General features: G+C 36.8%; 1 long non-coding RNA gene across 1 annotated transcript in view; it reads right to left on the bottom strand.

Annotated features, from left to right (window-relative positions):
• Positions 1-1276: 1276 nt before the first annotated feature.
• LOC128249587 (uncharacterized) overlaps positions 1277-14362 on the bottom strand; it is a 71765-nt gene continuing 58679 nt past the window's right edge. Inside the window, exon 3 of the long non-coding RNA XR_016244777.1 lies at positions 1277-2434. This is a non-coding gene — a long non-coding RNA (uncharacterized LOC128249587). The remainder of the gene's footprint in view (positions 2435-14362) is intronic.

Genomic DNA, 14362 nt, shown 5'->3' with positions numbered 1-14362 from the left:
GAAATAACAGCCAAGGCTTAAAAAATTTTCTTTATATAATTTCACGTAATCAAAAACGGAAATGTTTTTTTTTTAAAACATTCATTTTCCAAAATTCTAATTTTTAAGTAAACAAAATATATTCAATCGAAAAAAAAAGTTAGAAGCAATCGAGTATATACGTATATAAAATGCATACGCATAAACACATACACACACCTCTGTGTGTACGTGTGTGTGTGTGTGATGAAGAGAATCAAACTGAATTTGAAAACGTATTATCTTAACTACAAAACAAAAAAAGTTTACAAAACTATGTCATGCTGACCTATTTCCTAAAATTAATATTTCCAGCTGCTTCTGCTGAACTGTTCAGCCTGAACAAGTTACTTGTCAGTTTTTTGTCTCTCTCTAATAATAAAGACCACTGCATACCAGTGTGTTGCCCGTTACTGGACACAAAGAGTATAAAATGTAGCCTTACACTATAATATAACGATTACAAAATAGTGCAATCAATGTCAAATTTATTTATTCTCAAATTATTGGTCATTTATTTATAAGCAGTTTTTTTTTGTCAAAAAAGCTATTTCTGAGAACCGTGGGGCTTTTGTCCATTTGCGTAACTATAGGGCTTTTGTCTTACACTTAAATAAAACACGCTGTAGAGATGTCACATTTCATAGGCTATTAATTAATTAAACTATTAATAATTTTTTAATGTCTTATCAATTATTTGAAAGCATCGTACGACCATCGGAAAAAAAATTACTTCGCAGTATTTCTTCCAGCTCTTTATCTTCTGAGTTCAAATCACAACATGGTCAACTTTGCCTTTCAGCCATCTGGCGATGATAAAATGATTTACCAGTCTACGATATTGACTAATTACCTATCCTATAAATTGCCGGCATTGTGTCTAAATCAGGAACCGTTATTATCGCTACTACTGGCCCACTTCGGGTTTATGCTTCTAGCCTAGAGAAAACGGAGGAGAGAGGAACGTGTGCTTATTGTGTCCTCTTCTCAAAAATGCTGGTCTTGAGCCTGATTTAGAGGCCATCGATTATTTTCAGTGTCAACGATGAATGTGTTTCAAATTAAAATAAATTTTAACGGTAATTTGTAATTGATTAGTGCTTAATGTGATATTAGAATTGTTTAAATAAGTGTTGACGAATATCAACATTTGGGTGGACTGCATGTTACATTTGTAACGGGTGTGATGTTGAAGAAGAGAAAGATAATGTGAATGTCGTTGTGTTTGGACTTCAAGGAATAAGGACTGTGGTCGAAGTTGTAGATAACATATTTATTTCTCCATTACATATAATCGTTTCCTAACCACGACGGGTAGGTGTGTGTAGAATAAATCAGTCGAAAAGCATACGTGGTAAAAGTGAGCAGTATTTTTTTTTTTTTTTTTGATTGAGAGTGTATGGTCTTAAATTGACATATTTTCGTCATTCTAGCAGCAGGAAAGAGTAGACAGAATGATGTTCGTTAGAACGGCGCTAGTGAACAAGTGAGAGACAGAAGAAGGAAGTTTTATGGTAAAACACCATGGCTGCTGATTGCCAAGCGGGACCGCTTTCCCTCTGGTCTGCTTGGAACTGCTTGTATTTATTAGTATGCAGACCAGCTAGGAAAAGAGGTATACCGTTTTATATATCACTAGTCACCTGTGTTGTTTGCTTCAGTAGGTTCCATTGAACATTGTGGTGTACGACCAACTGAAGCACTTAGTGTTGAATTGCTTTTCTTCTTTCTTGTTCTTTCTTTTTTTCGTCTTTTGTTCCTTTCTCCGCTCATGTCTGTGTTTTCTTCGGTTTTGGATTTATATTTCAATGTAGTTTGTATTATTTATGTATCTAATACATATATGTTACATATATAATTATTAAATCATCTAAAAAGAAAAAAAGGACCCCTTTCGGTCACGAATGACCATGGGATTACACCTAGAAAATTCCCCTCCGAGGCACAAGTCCGGGCAAGGTTGTTTATGGAAGACCCGCAGTCGCCCATGCTTACCAGCCTTCCCCTCTACACGCCACCAATGTTATCCAAGGGAAAGGCAAAGGGGCCAATGCAGCTTGGCACCAGTGACGTCACAACTCATTTTTACAACTGAGTTAACTGAAGTGAAATAAAGTGTCTTGCTCAAGAATACAACACAGTCCGGTCAGGGAAACGAATTCACTACCTCATGATTATGAGGCCGACAGAATCACGTATTTCGTAACCTAAAGGGTAATGTCGATCTAGGCTCCTGATCTTGGGATCCATCTAATTGTATTTGACTCCTGTTATATTCGCCAACATCTTCAACAAACAAATCAGCACTTCACAAACAATATTGCTTCAAGATCTCTGGCACTCTTTATTTCAGAAGCAGATTTTATATCAAAGTCCAATCTGATAACGCGTCCCCTATCTTGGGATGATGATCCATCTGTTACGAAAGACAAAAGACAGTACTTTAAAGTGGCAGAGACGTGTAGAAAAGATAGAAAATAAAAGGAGAGACCAAGCAACAAACAGAATCTTGAATACTATCAGAATAGCCCCGCTTGCTTGAAATTACAAGGAAGCGAGCCTCTATCCTGGATAGATCAGACAGGTCTACATTTGTAACAGTGGAAAAATAATCTTGTATCAAAGAATAGAACTGAAACGGACATGCAGTCGATCGGTGTGGAGGACAGGAAGAAATAATGCGAAGTATGCTTAAGTTGTTTCAAAGTTGAAAGAAAGCATGATATGGTTCTGTAGTGAACCTTGGTGGTCAAGCAGGAAAGCAAAACGAAAAAGGGATTTAACGACCTTCTAGAAAGTTCTCGAACATTCCAGAAGCTTCCAGTTGACGTGGAAGTCGGGGACTTCCGGTTCATCCCTTATATAAAGGAAAAATTTGCTAAATTCGTGCCACTCAGTGTCTGTCCAGTCTTCGACAAGCATTGAGTCGGCCCACCCGCATACACACCCGCTCGCGCGTACGTTCGCCTCACTTACTTGGAGACATGTGTTTCAAAAAAAGAATATGTTCATGTAATATTACAAGCCTTTCCTTCAATTAACCTTATATGTCAACGCATTACCTCCAGTAATGAATATGTTATGGCTTATTACAAACGTCACTTGAATTCCTATTTTCTTGTTATTACGTACAAAATGGTGATCCCTCTTTCTCTCACACTCATTAAATTATAGGATGTCACTTAATCGATATTTTCGCTATGGTTCGATATTTTTAAGATTGTCAGTCATGTGTGATAAAGAAGTTTGTTATAGATTTGAAATGACAAGGAATCTGGGAATGCATATCTGTGGAAAGTAGGATAGTAGCATTACGAAAGCAAATGTGCTGTACTTTTTACACTGAATTCTTACAACTTGTTGATGGCATTTTTGAGTTTTTTTTTATGTGCATGGTACCTGATGAGGGCTTGAACACTTGACCAAATGTTGTTAAATTAGAAAACAGAAAGTTGTATGTTGAAAGACGGCGAATATAGGTTTGTCACGGATGACGCATCTTTGGATTTGCCACATAAAACATGCAAAATGGAAATTTACAGGTTTATCCAATGTATCGGCATTGAGAACGTTGTCTACTAAATTGGTCAAGGGTTCAATGACGGACAAACTGACTTAAGTATTCAGAAGACCAGCCTGATGTTCTGTATTCCTTTTGGGCCAAATCAATGTAGCCCTTTCCCCTATCCATTATTACCAATGCTGATTCATCTCTGTCAGCGAGAAGGAAATCTGCGACGCAATTATTTATTTTCCAATTTATTCTAGATCCAGTTTTGAAGGTTTGCACTCCGGCGTCTCAAAGATTGCATTTCTAAAATATGTGAAGAAGCGACAGTTTATTTGATTTACTCTTTTGCCAAATTTATCATTGACGTTCTCAAAGGAATTCTTTCTTATCATGTCAAGAATGGCAGCGTTTATCTCCAACCAGTCGCTAAAGATGTACTCCATCCTGGTCTCTTAAGCATCTAAAATGATGGCTACTTGGTTTCCTTTAATATCGGTTTTAAATTTTGGGACAGGGACTACCATTTCGGGGAAGAGATAAGTCGATTACATCGAATTTGAAATTTGAATGTAAGGATGGACGAAATTCTGCCAGGCATTTTACCCAGTGTTCTAACGATTCTGCCAGCTCGCGGTCTTAATTCATTTAGTACAAGAAATGGAGTGAATACTACTGGTAAGACACGAAAGATTCTAACCTAGTGCTATTTATGGAAGACTATAGGGTTTGAGGACTGAGCACTTGTAAGCATCTTGAGTATTGATAAAATATACTTGCCCATGATGTCACGCACCATGGATCTGTGATGCGAAGCGAACTTGTAAACCATTTCGCCAGACTTCATCCACGTTACACAATGTGCTAGCTCTTGACAAAACACAGAACGAACATTATTTGTAAAATCATGTTTAATAAATTATAAATTCTTTGATTATTGTTGTTGCTGTTATTTTTTTTATCAGTCTGGTGTAGACTTTTTACATTAATTTCTGTATACATGATATATACTCGTCAAAGTACAGGGACATAAAAGGAAAAGTTATGTTTTTTGAGATTTGGAACCAGAACCAGACATGATACGAGTAAATACCTGAAGAAATTCCTCTTTCGTTTTTCTATTTAAGGATCTAGGATGTCCCCCCACCAAAAAAAAACAAAACAAAACAAAAAAAAACAGAGAAAGAACTAAAACGAAAACAAGAAAGCTTTTTAAACTGTAAACTATTTTCACTCTATAAGAAATATATAGCTTTGTAAAATGTTGAATTTAGCTTAATTTGTTTGTCTCAAGTTACGCTGTGCTGACGATTCCAAAGAAGGATGAAATAGTGCTATAAATGGCTACCAGCAACTAGAAACTTTAAGAAACTTACATATACTGTGTGGGGAAAAATTAAATGAGTGAGTGACTGTGTGGCAAGTAGCTTGCTTACGAACCACATGGTTCCGTGTTCAGTCCCGCTGCGTGGCACCTTGGGTAAGTGTCTTCTCCTATAGCCTTGGGCCGACCAAAGCCTTGTGAGTGGATTTGGTAGACGGAGACTGAAAGAAGCCCGCTCGTCGAAACGCCGGTGTTAAAACGTGGGTAGCTGATGAAGTAGAATGTTCTCTATGTGGCTCGTGTGTTCTCGTCTACGTTTGTTTGCAATGTCCTGTACCCAGATATGCACCTATACATACAGGTGGATGTCGGTATGCACATACCTGTACGTATATATGCATATACTCATTTACTATTTGTTTTTTTATATATATATATATATATATATATGTATGTATGTATGTATGTGTGTGTGTATATGTTCGTGTGTCTGTGTTTGTCCCCCCCCCCAACTTTGCTTGACAATCGATGCTGGTGTGTTTACGTCCCCGTAACTTAACGGTTCGGCTAAAGAGACAGATAGAATAAGTACTAGGCTTACAAAGAATAAGTCCTGGGGTCGATTAGCTCGACTAAAAGGTGGTGCTCCAGCATGGCCACAGTCAAATGACTGAAACAAGTAAAAGAGTAAAAGAGTATGCTCTGTTCATCTACTTTTTTCTTTGATATAAGTTCCAAATTTCAAATCTGCTTCGACTTAATCTTCCATATAATGGTTGACCATTAGAAGTACACCACTTGTTTGTATATTCCATTGTTCTACAATAACACACACAGAAATACGCGCGCGAACTTCACGTCTATTTGCATTCACTCCTGTAAATGAAATGATATCTCCCAAGTATAGAGGTTGATTTTGCCAGCCTCTGGTGCACGAAAAGCAAACTTGTCTTTTGGCTTTGGGTGGATTTCAAATTAGAACACCAAGAAAATATTTTGTTAATTTTTGTATCATAACATATCAATTTTGTCATAGTATAATATACACGCGCGTGCGTATCTGTTTGTTTATATCTGTATCATATGTGTGCGTAAGCATTTAAGAAGTTCCTGAGTGAAAGGTAATTACTCGATGTCTACAGGTGAGATAGCTGTACTATTACAGCTATGAAAGTGAACAAATAAGAGAAAAGCTGGATTGGAAAAGGAAAATAAACATGAAAATAGAACAGTGACCTGTCATGGCTATGACTCATCCATACCATAGTAAAATAAAGACTGCATTAGATTCAATGCCACCCAGGCACTCTCTATTTACCATTATTCATATTGGTCTTCTCTCCACTCAACAGACCCTTAAACAAGCACTTCGCCCAATCCTTATTACATGAACTTATTACATTTGAAATTCAACCCCTACTGAGCGTATTATTTAAGCAAGCTTGTTCTGTGATAACATTAACCGCATCGACACCGTCGATCTAGTGGAGGTGAGTTTGGAAGGCTAATAGGAACAATCTGTTTCTTCAATAATGTCATGAAAGATGTGATGACGTCAACAAAGAGAGAAACGAAAAGGAAAAAAAAGAAAGTGGTTATTTAAAATCTATAGAAAAAAATGTAACGAGAATAAAGATTATGATGATGATGATGATGAAATAGAGGTATCGGTGGCAGTGACGCACACATGCATACATACACGCATACATACATGCATACACACATGCATACACACGTACATACATACATACATACATACATACATACACACACACATACATACATACATACATACACACATACATTCATACATACATACATACACGCATACATAGTACATACATACATACACGCATACATACATATATACATACACGCATACATACATACATACATACATATATAATACATATATACGTACAAACATGCATACATACATACATACATACACACACACAAACATACATACATACATACACACACACACATACATACATACATACATACATACATACATACATACGTACATACATAATACATACACACACGCACACATACATATGCGCGGGCGGACGGACTGACACACGCACGCACATATACAATGCGTTTCAAATTGTTAACGACATACATTAAAATTTTTTTTATTTAAAATCTACTCCTTGGAATTCAACGAAATTTCCACAGAACGACGGCAACATTTATATGTGCATGGCGTGTAAAAAAAACGTGAGGTTTTGTGCAAGTGTAAACAAACCGCTGTCATTTGCATGATTTCCACGATCTTTCAGTGCTCCAAATTATTAACGAGTGGTCTGATTATAGTATAATTATGGGTCGTAAATGTGACTTAACTGCTCCATAGAAATCTGGTATTACTTCTGAACTTGCAAAAGGTAAATCAACAATGGAAATATCTAAAATGATTGGAAGATGTTGCGTCCGATTTGAACTTCACTTCCAGTTCAAAGTTCTTGAGACATCCCAATTCTTGCTTGAAAAGATCTGGAAATTCATCACACATGTTGTTACAATCTTGCTGCAGGGAAACATAGGGCTCGCTTGAGGTCTTTGGATACATCCCCTCTGCACCTTCCCTCTTAGCTTGGCTGTCTATGCTTTTCAAACCTAGAGCAGTGTCTACGGAAATTCCCAGAGTCTGGATAGCATTCCGACCCAGCAAATTAAGATCAGAGATCTTGGTGACTATGTAAGGTATAAGATCCTGCTTACCAGTTGTTGGATCCTTGGTTTGGCCCATGAAAGTTCCTAGAACAGGCAGGTTGTGCTTGCTGGCAGATTCATAGCGATGCTTGACATCTTGCAGCTTTGGTCTTCCAAGTTGTTTCCAGACTGACAAGGAAACAAAATTGCCTGTAGTAGCAGTGTCCAATTCCATTGTGAACAGTCTGTTCTGGATTGTTACTGGCACAATTAAACTGTGAGTGTCTCGGGAAACTTCACCTAGGATCGCCTTGACTAGCTCAGCTTTTGTGATTATTTCACGGGAGTTTGTGAATGACCATTGCGTTGCTGATGTTGTTTTTTCCTACACACCGCTTGCAAATGACCCTTTTTATCACAAAAATGACATTTGGTTTCCCTGAAAGGACAGTCTGTTGCTTTGTGGGCCTTTCCACATCGGTAGCATTTCTCCTGGTTTGTGGAATAAGACTGCTGATGTTTCTTTTGAGGACTCTTATTCCTGTTCTGCTGGACCTTGTACACCTGCTTGGTTTTGGAACCGTATACAGTTTCTTTTGCAACCTTTGCTGCGTCTTCAGTCTCAATGGCAACCTGGACAGCACGGGCAAAATCTAGTTCTGAGTCTTTTATCTTAAAAAGCGCCTTCAGAACCGCTTCATTGTTAACCGAACATATGAATCTCTGTCTCAGAGCTTCATCCTGTGGGTTGGTGATCGCTGGAAAATCACAGGTAGCTGCATCCTGGCGTATACGTGCTGCCAGCTCCTGGAGAGTTTCGCCTGGCTTCCGCTGCATATCACTCCAAAACTTGAAACGCTCTCTCACAATGAAAAGTTTAGGGTCGAACTGTTCCTTCATGAAGTCAACGATTTCGTCCATTATCAAGTTGTTGATATCTTTAGGCGGATTTTGTTGGGTAGCCAGATTAGCAAGTTGTTTGTAAACAGTAGCAGTCTGATTGGTCAGGAACACTTGTGCCATGCGTTTTTCAGGTACAGCATTAGCAGCCACAAACGTACGGAATCTTGACCAGTAATCAGGCCATAGTTCTGTCGCTGAATCAAATGCAGTAAATGGTGGAATCGACACTGTTGTTGAAGCAGCTGAAAAATAGCCACTAGAATCGCCTTCAACTTGTCGAGCACCAAACAGTTTTAACAGAGCGTCCATATCTCTCTGATGTTGTTGCATTTGCTTGTCCATTTGTTCCCTAAACAATTTAATAAGTTCTACTGTCTGTTTTTCAGCCATTGTTATTACGATGAATAATTTTACGGTAAAGTAAGCATGTATCCTATCGGTCCTATCGGTCCTATCGATCCTATCGATCCTATCGACGACGCCAATAAACTCTGTTATGTTTCCCTCGGACTGACTCGCAGAGATAACATAACGAGTTATACAATTTAATTATTACATTTATTGTTCAATTACATACAAAGAACGCACTCACCCAATGTTCGTTATGAATAAACAAAAGTCATGTCCGCCATATATATATCAATGACTTTTTACTACGACAGTCCCACAAGACAACAACAATGAAACAATGAACTCAGACGAACCACATCACACACGGAACGTCAGACGAATTACATATCTAACAGTCCATATAACAATCACCAAACTGTGAAAACATTTGTTACAGCTCTTACGAAGATACGTAAGAGAGCCGACAATGGTCAGCCGAGAGATGTTCCTCAACGTTCTTTGTCATAAATTAAGCTTGAAGCTGTAAAGAATCTGGTTCTTACAAATGGAGAACTTTTCAAGTGAATTGGCGAAACAGATATGCCCAGAACTACCCGATGTTATCTTTTGAAAAAGGTCAGTAAACCAGTGATATTGGTTAAAAGGTCTCCTTTATACAAAATACACAAAATCGTCTGAAATGAGCAGAAGATAACATGAAGGTCCACTTTTCAAAAGTCTTGTTTACGGACGAAACTCGTGCTAACCTTGTTAGACCTGATGGTCGGAGCAAGGGATGGGTTGTAAATGGACGAGATCGTCATCAACAAGGGGAAGGAGACATCATTATTTGGGCTAGCATTATTGGAGGCATTATGGTTGGTCCTTGGAAAGTGCCAGACGGTGTTAAAATGACCGCAGATGCTTACATAGCCTTTCTGAGGGAACACCTTGAACCATAGTTAAAAAGGTAAAGGATCACCTTCAAGACAACCATAATATTCATGCAAGATAATGCGCCCTCACACTCAGCGAAGAAAACTACAGAGTATCTGCAACAATTAGGCTTCTGTGGATTTTAGAAGATGAAGGGGCCTACCTGTTACCTCGACTTAAACCCAATAAGAAACTTGTGAGGTATTCTAAAGCGACGAGTTTACGAGAATGGACGCCAATTTAGGAGGAAGGACGAATTGTGGAACGTAATAGTAGATGTATCTCGTTTAACACCAGAAAAGATCCAGAAACTAGCACGTTCCATGGACCATCGCTTTTTCCAACTTATTTCAAACAAAGGCTCGTATATCCCTTACTAACCGGTTCACCAATCATTTTTGAACGCTGGTTATTTGTTTATTTCTTTCATGTTAATGACTGTATGTGTTCGTTTCGGTATGTACATCAAACAATTAAATTGGTATTTTCTTGTTTACATGAGTTTAATTGCACATCGCTAATAATTTGTAACAGTGAAAGTTTGCGTAAATTTAGTAAATTTAGTAAATTTAGTAAATGGCCGCGCTGTTTTACGGAATATCACGTTTTTTTTTACACAACACTCGCATATGACTGATGCCGTCATTCTGTGAAAGGTTCGTTGAATTCCAATGAGTAATTTTCTTTTTCTAAGAGAAATGAAAAAAATATGCTACGTCGTTAATAATTTAACACGCAGTGTACATACAGGGTTGATCATGGTTGTTGTGCTATTTTGATAATAGAGTTTAACCCTTACTGTTCGATGATCAGACACAATTATCAACTTATACAAATTCTATTTTAAATTTTAGAGTTGCCTCCCTTGCTAATTTCTTACGACGCAAGCGAGGTAATTGGAGAGCAGAATTGATAATTGAGTTTTATATGATAGGTAAAGTTCTAGCAAAATCAAGGAAAATCATGAGCAAAATTACAGAAGTTATTTCCCTTGGCACAACTTCGCTTCAATGCATAAGTGCCTGTTTATGCCTCATGCCTGTGTGTCTATTTTATTTTTTAAATATAAATCATTCACTGAGGAGGGAGCCGGTCTCCAACAAAGATACCAGGCTCCATTTTTGGGAGGTAGTTAACACAGACAAATTCACATTTGGAACTTGAGAAAAGTCTTGCATATTTTTACTGTTCAATTCACAGATTGCATTTGTAATGTATGAATTAACCGGTCGATTTCTCTTTCTGAAAATCCCAGTTTATCCAGATTCTCCTTTAAGCATTTACTAACCAAACCTAGTGCTCCAATTATTATCGGTATGAATATGAATTCATAGTCTGGATATAGAAGCTGGAGGTTTCAAAGCAGTTGTCCATAGATATCTTCTTTTTCTTTGATTTTCAAAGAGATATTTAAATCTGCAGGGCAGCTGACCTCTATGATGGTACATACCTTTGCCCCTCTGTCCCAAACAACAATATCAGGCCTGTTATGTTTACTTTTAACAGAAGTTTTGATGGGAATATTCCACCAGTATTCCTTGAACTGGTGTTTATGAACGTATTCCATGACAGAAGGATCTGTTAAGTTTATTTCAAGATAGTCTTTTTTGCGGATGGCATTGTAAATTGTTTTAGCAACAACATCGTGCTGCATAGGAAGGTAGTACCGTGACGACATTTTAGGACAGCTGCTAATCACATGCGTGATGTGTTCCACAGAAACATGACATAGCCTACACATGTGGTTGCACCTTAGGATTATAAGAGCATCACTGTCTCTCTTGTTCACCTGGTACTTTGTGGCAATCTCCTGAACCTGGATTGCAAACGCATAGCTTTCAAAGTGCAAAGTGATGTACAGGTCTTGTGTCCAAGAGAGGTTGCACTTTAATTCTATTGTCTTCTTCAAGCCTCCGGGCAACATACCCGTGCATAGTCTTTTTGTATGTATGTATGTATGTATGTATGTATGTATGTATGTATGTATGTATGTATGCATGTATGTATGTATGTATGTATGTATGTATGTATGTATGTTTGTGTGTATGTATGTATGTATCTTTGTGTGTATGTATGTATGTATGTATGTTTGTATGTATGTATATATGTTTGTATGTATGTTTGTATGTCTGTATGTATGTGCATGTATGTGTGTGCATGTGTGCATGTATATGTGTGTGTATCTGTGCATACATGTGTGAATGTGTGTGTATGTATGTATATATGCGTGCGCGTGTGTTTATGTGGAAGGGTCTGCGTCTGTGTGTGTGTATATGTATGTATATGTATATGTATATATATATATATATATCCTTAATATCAGAGAATGTGTGACAATCAGTATGTAACACTACAAAGTTCATACAAAGCTTTATACTTTAAATATATATTATCATCAAAGAATGTATATATGCATTTTAATACTCAGACTGTTTTTTAACATTTTTTATTATTCTCAAAGACTTTTAATAAACTTTTTCTAAAAAAGTGAAACCGGTTAAGTAAATAAATATTTTTAAAAAGTAAGTGCATTTTCAAACCTTCTTTCATATATATATATATATATATATATATATATATATATAATTTAAAAATAGGATAAAATCTTTATAAGAGTTTATCAACTAGTTAGCGTGAAAAAATTCATAAGGGAAAAAAATTATTAAATATTCCCTTTAAATATATTTATTTATATTTAGGACATTACTATACATAAATTCTTCACGCTACGAGGGACTTTTAAAGTAAAAACTACCATAATAAACACATTTTTACCGAACGCGAGGGAATGCAACTTTCGAAGCGAGCCTTTTAAAAACAGATTCAGCCACAGATCATATGATTTCATAATTAGCGCGCAAAATGCACTTTTTAATCGTCAGTACAAGCATAATCAAGATACATAAACATGAACAACAAATTCAGCATATCAGACGATCACCAAATGTATCGAGCATAGTACATAGAATTGTTCACACTTATATATCTATGTAAAAGGCGGGTTTTTCGAATTGCATCTCGGTACACGTGTTTATTCAGAATAAAATATAAAAAATTATATATATATATATATATATATATATATATATATATATATAAAGCTGAAGTTGTGTGTCTGTGTGAAGCCTTTTTAAAAGTGTATAGAAATCCACATTTTCCAATTTTTCGTAAAATTTTTTACATCAATGAAATTTTCTCGATGTGAACTTTCCAGTGCAGTAATTAGATTTTTAAAATTCCGTTTACTTTGTGTGATTTAAGGGATATTTGGCTGTTGTTTCTAGCAACTTTTATTTTTCTTCCCTTCTACCTGGGACGGCGTTCTTACACACGCGCTCAACATATAATATAGAGAGTAAGAGTAAAAGAGGGAGAGAGAGAGAGAGAGAGAGAGAGAGAGTGAGAGAAAGTGATACATACAACGTCATAGATTAAATTTTCCTCTCAGTATTCTTTACTTATTTTTCATAACATTGTTACGTAAAAACACACACAACCACACATACGTGATCTGTGACAACAACATACACATTGCTCTCGTTCTCTATTCATTTCTCCCCCTCTTCCTCTCTCGCTCTCTCAAACGCATATACATGCAAGTAAACACAATCATTCACAAAAATATAACTCATATTCGCCAATGTGGCATAACTACAGAGTTGTACTTTGGAAGGTCATGACTTTCATAAAAATGAATATTTTTCTATGAAATTTTCTATGCAAATATTATTTATTATGTAGATTCCGAATATACAAAAATTTTCGGTGAAAGTATTTTGGGAGGGGGTGGGGGACAATTTTCGGAAATTCCACTTAAATTCCTCTTAACTTCCAGGAAAATGAATATTTTTTCGTGAAATTTTCTACACATATACCTTGATGTATGTACGTTTCAAGTATGTAGAAATTTTGAAGGAAACAACTGTAGGTTATTTTTGAGAAGTGTTCCCCACTCGGTGGTATTTCGGAGCAAGTCGTCCATATTTGTTTCATTTTCTCTATTATGTGCTTATGTGCATCCATAGATTTCTAATGAAGTAATTAATAGGCAGTGAAGAGAAGCCGTCATAAGAAAACATTTAACTATCTCTATTCCTTTCTCTCCCTCTTCCTCTCTCTTCCTCTTCCTCTCTCTCCCTCTTCCTCTCTCTTCCTCTTCCTCTCTCTACCTCTTCCTCTCTCTACCTCTTCCTCTCTCTACCTCTTCCTCTCTCTACCTCTTCCTCTCTCGCTCTCTCAAACGCATACACGTGCAAGTACACAATCATTCAGTAAAATATAACTCATGTTCGTCAATGTTTTGTAAATATACCACGATTTTCACTAGGGTGTTAGGGTTAGGGTTTTAGGGTCAGGGTTAGGTTTTATGGTTAGGGTTTAGGGTTACGGTTACGGTTAGGGTTAGGATTAGTGTTACGGTTAGGGTTTAGGGTTAGTGTTAGGGTTAGTGTTAGGATTAGGTATAGGATTAAGGTTGGGTAATCGTGCGGGTGTTAATCTGAAAAATTACAGATATGTGAAAAGTACCGACCCTGCCATCTATTATAACTTTTGTTGTTCTGTTTAATATATACATAGATTATTCCTCCAAAGAAGAGAGTTTGCTGGGGAAAGACAGCAATCAGTTTAAAATGACAGCAACAGACTGCAGCAATTCACCACATTCCAGAAGCTACTTTGAA

Source organism: Octopus bimaculoides, chromosome Z, assembly GCF_046866305.1.
Source record: "Octopus bimaculoides isolate indiv1 chromosome Z, ASM4686630v1, whole genome shotgun sequence".
NCBI classification, from domain to species: domain Eukaryota; kingdom Metazoa; phylum Mollusca; class Cephalopoda; order Octopoda; family Octopodidae; genus Octopus; species Octopus bimaculoides.
The sequence above is the reverse complement of the archived record's forward strand: the minus strand, read 5'-3'. Positions and strand labels throughout refer to the sequence as shown.